Genomic DNA, 13,730 nt, shown 5'->3' on the forward strand with positions numbered 1-13,730 from the left:
AATTTTTGCATCCATGTTCATCAGGGATATTGGTCTGTAATTCTCTTTTTTGTTGGGGTCTTTGTCTCATTTTTGGAACAAATGCTGGCCTCATAGAAAGAATTTGAAAGTTTTCCTTCCATTTCTTTTTTTTTTTTTTTAACAGCTTCAGAAGAACAGGTATTAATTCTTCTTTAAATGTTTGGTAGAATTCCCCTAGGAATTCCTGGGCTCTTCTTTGCTGGGAGATTTTTGATTACTGCTTCAATTTCCTTGCTGGTTATGGGTCTGTTCACGTTTTCTATTTCTTCCTGGGTCACTTTTGGTAGCTTATCCTTACATACGTATCTAGCAATGCATCCATTTCTTCCAGATTGCCTAATTTGTTGGCATATACTTGCTCATAATACGTTCTTATAATTGTTTTTATTTCTTTGGTGTTGGCTGTGACCTCTCCTCTTTCATTCATTTCATTTATTTGGGACCTTTCTCTTTTCTTTTTGGTAAGTCTAGTCAGGGGTTTATCAATCCTATTAATTCTTTCAAAGAACCAGATCCTAGTTTCATTGATCTGTTGTGTTCTTTGGGTTTCTATTTCATTGATTACTGCTCTAATTATTATTTCTCTTCTCCTGCTGGGTTTAGGCTTTCTTTGCTGTTCTTTCTCCAGCTCTTTTAGGTGTAAGGTTAGGTTGTGTATTTGAGACCTTTTTCATTTCTTGAGAAAGGCTTGTATTGCTATGTATTTCCCTCTCAGGACCACCTTTGCTGCATCCCAAAGATTTTGAACAATTGTGTTTTCATTTTCATTTATGTCCATGAATTTTTAAAATTCTTCTTTAATTTCCTGGTTGACCCATTCATTCTTTAGTAGGAGCTCTTTTGCTTCTTTGTATTTCCTAATTTCCTTCTTAATTTCCTCCTGTGACTGAGTTTCAATTTCAAAGCAGTGGTCTGAAACTATGCAGGGAATGATCCTAATCTTTTGGTACTGGTTGAGACCTGATTTGTGACCCAGTATGTCATGTGGTCTGGAGAATGTTCGATGTGCACCTGAGAAGAATGTGTATTCTGTTGCTTTAGGATGGAATGTTCTGAATGTACCGGTGAAGTCCATCTGGTCCAGTGTATCATTCAAAGCCCCTATTTCCTTGTTGATCTTCTGCTTAGATGATCTGTACATTGCAGGGGGTGGTGTTAAACTCCCCTATTATTATTGTATTATCACTGTGTTTCTTTAATTTTGTTAATTGGCTTTTCCCATGTTAGAGGCATAAATAATTACAATTTTTAGATCTGCTTGTTGGAAACACCCTTTAATTATGATATAGTGTCCTTCCTCATCTCTTATTACAGTCTTTGGTTTAAAATCTATTTTGTCTGATATAAGGATTGCCACCCAGCTTTCTTTTGATGTCTATTAGCATGATAAATGGTTTTCTATCCCCTCACTTTCAATCTGGAGGTGTCTCTGGTCTAAATGAGTCTTTTCCAGACAGCATATGCATGGGCCTTGCTTTTTTTTTTTTTTTTTTTTTAAGCAAATCTGATACCCTGTATCTTTTGATTAGGGCATTTAGCCCATTTACATTCAGAGTAACTTCTGAAAGACATGAATTTAGGGTCATTGTATTATCTGTAAAGTCCCTGTTTCTGTATATTGTTTCTGTTCCTTTCTGGTCCATGTTACTTTTGGGATCTCCCTTCACTTAAAAGATCCCTTTTAATACTTCTTGCAGGGCTGGTTTAGTGATCCCAAATTCTTTTAGCTTCTGTTTGTTCTATAAGCTTTTTATCTCTCCTTCTATTCTGAAGGACAGCTTAGTTTAAAAACTTTGTTATAAGACACTGTTATGTGAGATTTGTGGTAACCATAGAGGAAAAATCGGATAGATTATGAAAAAGGAATTAAAGCATACCAATATAAAAAGTCATCAAATCACAAAGGAAGATAGCAAGATGGGAAGAAAGAAACAATCTACAAACCAGTCAAAAACCAATTATCAAAATGGCAACAATATGTCTTTACCTATCAATAATTACTTTAAATGTAAGTAGATTATATTTGCTAATCAAAAGACAATGGGAGACTAGATTAAAAAACAAGATCCAACAATATGTTGCCTATGAGAGATTTACTTCAGTTTTAAGGACATACACAGACTGAGGTTGAAGAGACGGCAAAAGATATTTCAAGTAAATGGTAACCAAAACAAAGCAGGCTAGCAATACTTATATTGGACAAAATAGACTTTAACTAAAAATGGTCTAAACAAAGAAGCTCATTACATTAATATAAAAAGGTCAATCTATTAAGAAGTTATATAATTACTGTATATTTATGCACTCAACATCAAAGCACTTATAAATAATGTAAATACAAACAGAACTAGAAAGAGAAATAAACAGCAATACAATAATAGCTGGAGACTATAACATCCCACTCTCAACAATGGATAGATCATCCAGACAGAAAATCAGTAAGGAAGCAGTAGATCTGAACAACACTATAAAACAAATGGACCTAACAAACGTTCCATCCAAAAGAGGCAGAATACATATTCTTCTCAAGCGCACACAGAAAACTTTCTATGACAGATCTTATGTTAGACAATGAAATGAAATATATCTCAACAAATTCAAGATAGCAATTATATCAAGTATCTTTTCTGATCACAATGGTGAAACTAAAAATTAGTAATAGAAAGATGGAAAATTCACAAGTACATGGAAATTAAACAACACACTCCTGAACAACCAATGGATTAAAGAATAAAGCAAAAGAGAAATAAAAAAATATCTTAACACAAATGAAAAGGGAAATCCAACATTTCAAAAGTTATAGAATGCAGCAAACACAGTTTTGGTCTTTTTTAAAGATTTTATTTATTTATTTATTTGTGAGAGAGAGAGAGAGAGAGAGAGCATGAGCACAAGCAGGGCGAGCGGCAGGCAGAGGGAGAAGCAGCCTCCTCACTAAGTAAGAAGCCTGATGCAGGAGTCGACCCCCAACCCTGGGATCTTGACCTGAGCCAAAGGCAGATGCTTAACCGACTGAGCCACCCATGCACCCCAGCAAAAGCAGTTCTAAGAGGGAAGTTTGTAGTCATAAGCACATACATATATCAAGAAAATACATCAAACAACATAACTTTATACTTCAAGGAGGTAGAAAAAGAAAAACAAAGTAAGGCCAAAGTTAGAAAAAGGAAGGAAATAATAAAGATTAGAGCAGAGATAAATGGAATAGGGATTAAGGAAACAATAGAAAAGATCAACAAAACTATGAGTTGATTATTTGGAAAGATAAAATGGACAAACCCTTAAGTAGACTAATGAAAAAAGGGAAAAACAAAATAAATAAAATTATTTTTAAAAAGGAGCTATTATAACTGATACTACAGAAATACAAAGGATCACAAAAGATTACTATGAACAACTATATACCAACAAATTGGACAAGCTAGAAGAAATGGATAAATTCCTACAAACATATAACTACCAAAATTTAATCATGAAGGAAGAAAACCTGAAGAGACTTAAAATAAGTAAGGAAAATGAATAAAGTTAAATCCCAATAAAGAAAAGCTTAGGACCAGATGGCTTCACTAGTGAATTCTACCAAATACTTAAAGAAAAATTAACATCAATTCTTCTTAAACTCTTACAAAAAATTGAAGAGAAGGGAACACTTCCAAACTCATTTTACAAAGCCAGCAATTCTCTGGTAGTGAAGTCCCATAAGGACACTAGAAGAAAACATAGGTCATTATCTTTAATGAATATAGATGTAAACATTCTCAACAATTACTAGCACAATGAATTCAACAGCATATTAAAAAATCATATACCATGATCAAGTGGATTAATCCCTGTGATGCTAGGACAATTCAACAGACACAAATCAATCAATGTGATATATCACATTAATAAAATAAAAGACAGAATATGATCACAAGAAATGCAGAAAAGCATTTGACAATATTCAATTTCCATTCATGGTAACTCTCAACAAATTTGGTGTATAAGGAACATATCTCAACATAAACAAGATCATCTATGACAAAACTACATGTAAAATGACATGCAACAGTGAATGGTTGAAACCTTTTTCTCTAAAATCACGAACAAAATAAGGAAGCCCATTCTTACAACTTCTATCCAACATAGTACTGGAAGTCCTAGCCAAAGCAATCAGGCAATAAAATAAAATAAAATAAAGTAAAATAAAATAAAATACACCCAAATCAGAGAGGAAGAGGTTAAATTGTCTCTATTCACACAAGACATGATTTTATACATAGAAAATCTTAAAGACTCTATCAAAAACTAATAAATGAATTCAGGAAAGTTACAGAATACAAAATCAACATACAAAAACCAGTTGCAGTTCTATTCGCTAACAATAAATTATCTGAAAAATAAAGTAATTCCATTTATAACAACAATAAAAAGAATAAAATAAGGATGGGAAAGATCTGTACACTGAAAACTTGAAGACACTGAATAAAAAAAATTGAAGAAAACACAAGCTGGTCTTGGCAATGATTTCATGGGTATGACACCATAAGCACAAGCACCAAAAGCAAAAATAAACTTTTGACTACATCAAACCAAACAGCTTCTGCATAGCAAAGGAGACCATCATCAAAACGAAAAGGTACCCTTCAGAATAGGAGAAAGTTTTGCAAAGCATTATCTGTTAAGGAGTTAATATCCAAAATATGTAAGAAATTCATACATCTTAATAGCAAAGAATCCAAACGATTTGATTAAAAAAAAAAAACTGGGCAAAGACCTGAATATACATTTTTTCCAAAGAAGATATTCAAATGGCGAAAAGGTACATGAAAAGATGCCCAACACCATTAAAGCAAACCAAAATAGCATAATACCTCAAACCTGTTAGAATGGCTATTATCAAAAAGAACAGAGATAACAAATTCTGGCAAGAATGTGGAGAAAATGGAACTAATATTGATGGGAATGTAAACTGGTGCAGCCAGTTTATTATGGAAAAATAGGATGGAGGTTCCTAAAAATTTAAAAATAGAACTACCATATGATCCAGCATTCTACTTAAAATCACTATGTTGAAAAGATAACTAAGCCCTCATGTTGACTGCAGCATTACTTAGAATAGCCAAGACATGGAAATAAATGTATCCATCAACAGATATATGGATAAAGAAAATGTGATATACAGTCGACCCTTGAACACCACTTTGGATATGAACTATATGGGTTCACTTAGGTGCAAATTTTTTTTTTTTATATAAATACTATAAATGTATTTTCTTAGTAACACTTTCTCTAGCTCACTTTAAGAATAAAGTATTTAGAATATATACAAAATATGTTTTAATCAACTTTTTATGTTTTTGGTAAGGCTTCTAGTGAACAGTAGGCAATGGGTAATTAAGTTTGGGGAAAGTCAAAATTATATGTGTATTTGTGACTGCACAGTGGTCAGCACCACTAACCTCCATGTTACTCAAAGTCAACTGTATATATATATATACAATGGAATATTATTCACTATAAAAAAAAGAAGGAAATCCTGCCATTTGTGACAATTTGGATAAAACTTTAGGGCATTATGCTAAGTGAAATAAATCAGAGAGAAAGACAAAAACTGTGGATCACCTATTTGAGAAATAAAAAGAACCCCAATCTCACAGAAACAGAGAGCAGACTGGTCTTGACAGGGTAAAAGTGGAGAGGGGAAATGACTTAAGACAGTCAAAGGATACAAACTTCCAATTATAAGCTGATTAAGTTCTAGGATGTAATATAGCATGGTGACTATAGTTAACAATATTGTTATATATATATATATGTGTGTGTGTGTGTGTGTGTGTGTACATATATTTATATTTGAAATATATATATATTTTGAAGTTGCTAAGAAAATAAGTCTTAAAGGTTCTTACCAAAAAAATAATATAGTAATTTAAAAAACTATAACCATGTGAGATGATGGACATGTTAACTAACCTTACTGTGGTAATCATTTCATTATATATATATATATATCAAATCATTATGTTGTACATCTTAAAGTTCCACAATGTCGTATGTCAATTATATCTCAATAAAGCTAATTTTTTTTTTAAATAAGTAGGTGGATAAGAAAGTTTTACTATTATTTCTCCCCCACCAAAAAAAGACTTGGGTTTGGAATGGGAGCCTTCCTATTCTTGTTCCAAATTCTTCCAATTCTTGTTCTACTCTGAACTGTTCCTTTAATTCATGGTTCATAAGATATTTAAGTATAAAGAAGAGTAGCTTGTTTTAAAATAACATTTCTCTACACTGTTTGATTATGTGTGAACATGTATGCAAGACAGAGACAAATCTGTATGTACTCTAGTAAGACTATGATAGCTCTTGGTAAAATCCTGGTACTGAATGATTTAAAATATATCAGCACCAGGCAAGTTACTGATTATAGCTACACTTCTATATTTAAGGAGTTGATAAAAAAGGGCTATGATGCAAATAGTCAAAACATTTTTCTGTGTAACACATGTGAAATTATAAAGTCAGTCAATACAAGGCATGAGCCAGTATTTTATTTTTTAAAAGACTTTTATTTATTTATTTATTTATTTGACAGAGATCACAAGTAGGCAGAGAGGCAGGCAGAGAGAGGAGGAGGAGAAGCAAGCTCCCTGCTGAGCAGAGAGCCCAATGTGGGGCTCAATCCCAGGACCCTGGGATCATGACCTGAGCCGAAGGTAGAGGCTTTAACCCACCGAGCCACTCAGGTGCCCCAGTATTTTAGAATCTATGTGTTTATAAAGTAAGATACTGTATATTGACAGACTCTAAGTTGATAATTTTTAGAAAAATTAGGACCACCATTACACATCATTTTGGTAACTAAAAGTGTACTCTGTCATTGTGGTTAGATTGCTCCTAAAGTTCTAAAGTGACAGGGCCCTAAGAATTTCACATTCATGTCTATATCCTTGATTGTTATGGTGCAGTGAGTTGATTCACTATTTCACATTTTCAAGTGTAAACAGGAAAAGGAACATAGCACTATGCTCACTGGCAAGAGCTGAATTGGAAAAGGGTCAGAGTACCTTAGCCAATAAAATAGAAAGGTAATAAATAGTTAAGTGGTTAGTAGGCTGATCATCATTAGCTTTTATCTAATCTTTCCTTTGTTCATTGAAATCTTTCTCACACTTAACGGAGGCACATATCCTACTGTAGGAAGCAGAGACAGGAGAAACGATTTTCAAAAGGAAATCAATTTTTGCAATTTTAGTTCCTAAACTGAATACTGATCTATGCTATTTATTGTTGGTAAGCTAGAAGACAGAGTAAAGGAAGCATGGGTTCCAGAGTCCTATATACAGGAGTTCAAACCCCAGTCCTTCCCACTGTCTTTTTGAGAAAAGTAGCTTGACTTTCTAAGTGACAGTTTAGTTTTCTGTGAAATGGGCTGAAGGGAAGATTAAATGAGAATGCAAAATGCTACAATGGTAGGTCCTTAATGTTCATTCATTCCCTTTGCACTTCAACTCCCACTAAAATTATCATTAAGACAGATCTACTGATGGCAGTTTGTGCCATCAGACACCATTAAGAAGAAGGTGAAATTATTATTTTTTTAAGATTTTATTTTCAAGTAATCTTTATACCCAGTATGGGGCTCAAACTCACAACCCTGAGATCAAGTGTCACATGTTCACTGACTGAGCCAGCCAGGCACCCCAAAGATGAAATTATTTTTGTATGATAAAAGGATATTCAACAAAATAGGCTGTATGACTTCTCATTTAAACAGAAATATTAAAGGAATAATAAGAAGAACAAAGCATCAGAAATCAAATGTTGAATAATTAAATCAGATATGAATGTAGTAAATCTATAAAAATTTTACGAGGGCAAAAATTTAGTTGAGTGAGGGTAGTCTTCACAGTATACAAAGAGATTGGAAAAGAATATAACAAAACAAATTCCATAGAGGTGAAAAATTCCATTTTCCACAAATGGAAAAAAATAGCAAGAAATAATGTAGGACAAGTGGTACTATACAGCTAACCATTTAGCACAGAAAACAAAAGCATACATGTTGTGAGTATTCAAGTCTGTTTATCTCTTACTGTGACAAAGAGACAATGAGACTCAACCAAGACTGAAGAATAAAAAAATTAATGAATATAAAACCTAGAATGAAATGTGAGATGGTAAGGAAATCTGAGGATACAAACACAATAATGCTAATCTACTATATACAATAACAAAGTGTTCAGCTTATAAGAATATACCCTTAAAACTGAATCTTGGCTTTAAAATCTTATTGTCCTCTTCCAAATAGAGATACTGAGTTATTAGCCAACTGAATATAATAACATCCTTAGCACCATCCAGCCCCTTCAGCCCATGAAACTGGAATTCATCAACTTTAACTGTACTCAGAAAGGTAATCATAACATCTCATCTTCAGGATGAAAACAACAGACCTCTATCTAATCCTTCTATTTTATTTTTAAAGATTTTATTTGAGAGAGAGGAAGAGTACAGAGGGAGAGGGAGAAGACCCCCTCCAAGCAGAGAGCCCATCTCTGGGCTCCATCCCATGACCCCGAGATCACGACCTGAGCCGAAGGCAGACACTCAACCAACTGAGCCACCCAGGTGCTCCCAATCCTTTAAAAAGGGGGTTGGAATCAAGACCTAGAAACGTTACAAATGAATTTTAGGAAGAATCTGACTTCAACTTTTAAAAACACAGAAGATTCAGTTCTATAACATGAAGTTCTTTTTTTTTTTTTTTTAAAGATTTATTTGTTTGACACAGAGAGAGAGAATACAAGAAGGCAGAGTGGCAGGCAGAGGGAGAAGGAGAAGCAGGCTCCCTGCTGAGCAGACAGCCCAATGAGGAGCTGGAACCCAGGACCCTGGGATCATGACCTGAGCCAAAGGCAGACGCTTAACCAACTGAGCCACCCAGGCGCTCCTAACGTGAAGTTCTTAACCCCCTCAGTTTTTCATAGTATACTGATTTTCTGCTAGTTATCTACCAGTAAAACCAAAACCTTTTTCTGAAGGGAATTGGGTAGCCCTCAGCCCATGCCCAAGTGTTGGGTCTAATGGCAAAGTTGTGACTGCATTTCCTAAATGTGACTGGCTAAACAAAGACCAGGTACATGATGATGAATCCTGGCACAAAAGGAAGAGCTAAATAAACTGGATTTCCTTTCTCATAAATATGAATAGAAAGTACTAGGATCATTGACCACTTAACAGTTCTCAAAGAAGACGCTAAAATGTTACGATGTCGTAGGCACAGGGCCATCATTAGACTGCACATGCAAGACAAATTACAAAGGGGTGGAAATTCTAAGCATGCAGAGACGAGAATGGACAGCACAGAGAGAAGCAGGGAACCACTGAGCAAGATTATATAGACCACCAGAAAGACAGTAACTACTCCTGGGAGTTGCCTTGCTTCCTGATGGCTTTCTACTTCCACAAATGACTTAAAATAAACCTCTCTGTTTCTCTTAAGACAATTAGAATGCATTTCTCTTCCTTGGAACCAAAAGAGCTTAATTATAATAGAAATATTAAGTAACTACCACGTATATAATCACATTATATATGTTAAATGTTACATTATAACAAGCTATTCCCAAATTCTATTTGCTTTAAGTGGAAGGAACTAAACTTTTTAGGGAGTTATCTAGGAACTGTAAGATTGGTACAATGAGGCTGATGACTACTATGGAAATAAATTTCCTTAGCTTGAACAACCAGACTAAACTGGAGAGCTGATATGGAGAGATACCCAAATGGGTGGAGAATAAACCGAGTAGGAAGACAGAGAAAACCAAGAATAAAGCCAGCTGCCAGTTCAGGTGTACATCCTTTTTACAGACAGCAGAATTCCTTACTCATCTACTTCTGCCTGTTCCCTGCCTTTTCCAAATTATACAATTTTGGTTTTGAACACTGGCAATCACTGCCCCTGCTGCCATCAAGGGAAAAAATTCTTTGTAATATTTATTTCCTGAATACTTTACCCCTGTGAGAGATGTAGAACGAGTGGTAATTTACTCTCACTATGATGTTAGCTTTCAATTAATACTGGTTTCCCAAGACTAGCACAGTCTGCATGTCAAAGAACCTATAGTATCTCTTACACATTTCCAGAAGGCACCACAATTTAGAAATATGGTGGATAAACACATGACTTATTTGAACAAATACAAAAGGGAGCTCCTAGCATATCAGAGCAATACAAAGTTAGATGATGCAACAAGATAGTAATATATTAATTATCTAGAAAACTATTTTAGCACCAACAGACAACACATGAAAGAAAATGCACAAAATACAAGAGCAAATAAACCTGGGAAAATACTGAATAATGAGATAGAATTTTTAGACTAATTAGCAAAGATAATTTTATAACAATAATACCCTATTGCTGCTGAAGATATGATGAATCAACTCCAACAAATTGCTGAAGGTAAACTGACAGAACTCAGCAACCTGTAGCAAGAGCCATACACATTTTTTTACCCTTTGTCCTCATGATTACACTTCTTAGACTGTATCTTAAGAATCCTAAATAAAGAAAAAAAATTGTTATTCTCAAAGAGTTTATCCTGGGATTATTTCTAATACAGCAATAAATATATGCGTAACCATTCAACTGTTGGGTTATTATGCAGTTATTCAAAAAGATGGTTAATTTCTGTAATGATATGGAAAATGTTTATGATTAGAAAGTGAAAAAAGTGATAAAAAGTTGTATGTAGAGAACAACTACAAAGAAGTAAAAGATGTATAAGATAAAGACAGAACTGTTAAATTAAAGAGACTAGAAGGAAACAGTGAAAAGCTAGCAGTGGACTAGTGTTAAGATTATGGACCTTTTCTCTTTTTAAAAAATTTTCAATACTGTGGTTTTATTACCTTGAAAATGAAAATAAGTAATAAAAATCTCCAAAAGTCTAATTGTTTGAAGTCATATATAGGACAGGGCAAAAACCCTAGAGAATGTTCACAATAATGACAGAATCATCAAAAAGCTTCAATCACACCCTGTCTACTTGTTAAAATGTCAAGTTGTGAAATATAATTTAGAAAGATTTATATGAAAATGCTTAAAGGTTATGGCACTTAAAGGGTTAAACTTTGTGGAATTATAGAAAATTGAAATACTTGCAAAACTTTTTCCTCGATTATGCCATTAAAATGAGTAGACACACACTTATAAGATAGTGGAAATAAAAAAAATCTTTATAGCAATGGAAAAAAACTCAGTTTCTGCAAAGCAAAAGAATTATACCAAAGAAGCTGTTTTATAATTCCAGAGACCTAGTCTCACAAAAAGAATGGAAGTTTTACTTTTACTTAGATGATGGGAATTACTATGGTTTCTACATTTCTGATTAGTTTTTTAGATTAGTTTAAATATCTCATATGCACAGAAGAAGTTTTAATGTTATGGTAACAAATTAATATTAGGACTTATTTAAATGTTTAAATGAAATACTAGTAATGGATACACAAAAAAGTAAGACTACTACAAAATTTGAAACAAGAATACCAACATTTTGTTTAATATAAAAAAAATTTCAGGGCACCTGGCTGGTTTAGTTGATAGAGCATTTGACACCTGATCTCAGGGTCTTGCATTCAAGCCCCACGTTAGGCCTGGAGACTACTTAAAAATTTCAATCACTTCTTATCAAGTTCCTAATTTTTCAAAACACTGATACACAATTCTAGAAGTACCACTTAAAAAAAATCAATAAATATCTTGAGTAAACCCTATGTGGAACGAGAAGAAAAGAAAATCCCACAAAAATATAAAAGCCAAAAGTAAATTAAAATAAATTTTAGCTTAGAAAAGAGGGTCGATAATTCTTCTACAATAGTTCTTAAGACCTTCGTGGCAAAAAGTTCTAAAGAGTCTCTCAGTAATCACAAGAATGAATATTACATACAAAATTTATTAATGTATAAGAAAATTTCAACTGCAGAAATAAGTGAGCACATAATACAAATAATTTAAATTTGTCATGAAGCATATACTAAACTGATAAAGGTTAGAGTACTGGTTCTTTTCATTTTACTAGTCAATCATTTGTGTTATGTATCATTTTACTCCTTAAGAAAATAATTCATAAATAATTTAAAATTAAAACCTTCAGAAAATAGTAAATAAAAACTATTCAAGATTTAAAAAATTGTTAGAATCATCAATGGATTCTTTATATATTTTTCTGCCTAAGGCAGTTAATGTAATAACTAAGAAGGGATGGAAAACAAACACGTTTATAAATCATCTTCACTTGAAACCAATGGTAAAGTTCTGTGTACCTATGTGGTCTATGAGATAGATAACCATCCATAAGCACACATTTGTAATTGGTAGACAAAGGAGTCTAAAGAAAGCTTCAAAAGCACACATTTTTTCCATTACACTAAACTGATTCTTTTTTTTTAAATATTTTATTTATTTATTTGACACATAACACAAGTAGGCAGAGAGACAGGCAGAGAGAGAGGAGGAAACAGGCTCCCCGCGGAGCAGAGAGCCTGACGTGGGGCTCGATCCCAGGACCCTGGGATCATGACCTGAGCCAAAGGCAGAGGCTTTAACCCACTGAGCCACCCAGGCGCCCCCACTAAACTGATTCTTAGGGAAAAAAATAAATTCATTTATTATAAAAAACAGAACAAAACACTTTTCCTACATTATTTTCTTGGAGTACAGCTGGGTGCAAAGAAAGCAAATCTTTGTCACATGAAGAATTTCCACTAAAAAAAAATTTCATACAGCAACTAATCCACATTTACAGTTCATAAAATACATAATCTCCAGTCAACTCTTCATTATGCTTTCTTACAGTAGTATGCATATTCTAGAAGGAAGGAACTCCAGAAATTAAATCAATAGACAAACATTCAGTAAGCACTGATAAATGTGGGATTTTATAGCTGGAAATTACAAACACAAATTCCCAAGATTTCTTTATGTTAATAAGTTCAACAATTCAAATCATTGTAAGGCATTTGAGGAATCTGATTCAAAACATTTAAGATGTCCAGGAGTTTGTATCTCCAAGATTCAGAAAATGATAATTTTACCTGAAATCACAATTTTGTCCTGATGGCTGAGCAACTGAAACTCTATTAGAATCTCATGGAAGTATGAATGTATCAATTCTGTTTTATAAATAAAAAACTGTCTGCTGTGTACCAGATCAGCAAGCACCAACGCCAAAACAAAAGCCCCTGCCCTCTAGGATGTAAGGGGAAAGTAAAGCTGGGATTTTTATTAGAGCCATTTCCTTTTTATGCTTCAACCTTTTATTTCTCTACCAGCTTTTAAGATTCCCCATCAAATTCCTACATTATATCTTAAACTACTATATCACACTCATGAATCTGAGCTTATTATTTGCACTAAAACAAGACTCCAGGAAAACCTCCTACTTTTACAGCTTTTCCAAGTGTTTCATCCTTGACTTATGGAAGGATGAAGTGTGAGGCCAGGAGAAGGATGGGTGACACAGACACTTGAAATCACAGCTACGGCCTTTCTGGAGCTAACAAACCCATTGTAATTTCATGGAGCTTTAGGACCAACTGCTTCAGACCATGGGTCTTTAAACCTTCTATGCCATGAAGAGCCAAAATAACATCAGGAAAAAAGGTGTGTCAGAGATCTGGGGCACTTGTTTCACTTCTTCCCTATAGGGAGAATAGCTGCC

At 33.8% G+C, this 13,730-nt stretch overlaps 1 protein-coding gene across 1 annotated transcript in view; it reads right to left on the reverse strand.

Annotated features, from left to right (window-relative positions):
* The window catches only part of TNPO1 (transportin 1), an 87,507-nt gene that overhangs the window by 61,195 nt on the left and 12,582 nt on the right, over positions 1 to 13,730 (reverse strand). The gene's annotated exons all lie outside the window — the stretch shown is intronic.

This window comes from Lontra canadensis, unplaced genomic scaffold (assembly GCF_010015895.1).
Source record: "Lontra canadensis isolate GAN:19392208 unplaced genomic scaffold, GSC_riverotter_1.0 scaffold4, whole genome shotgun sequence".
NCBI classification, from domain to species: domain Eukaryota; kingdom Metazoa; phylum Chordata; class Mammalia; order Carnivora; family Mustelidae; genus Lontra; species Lontra canadensis.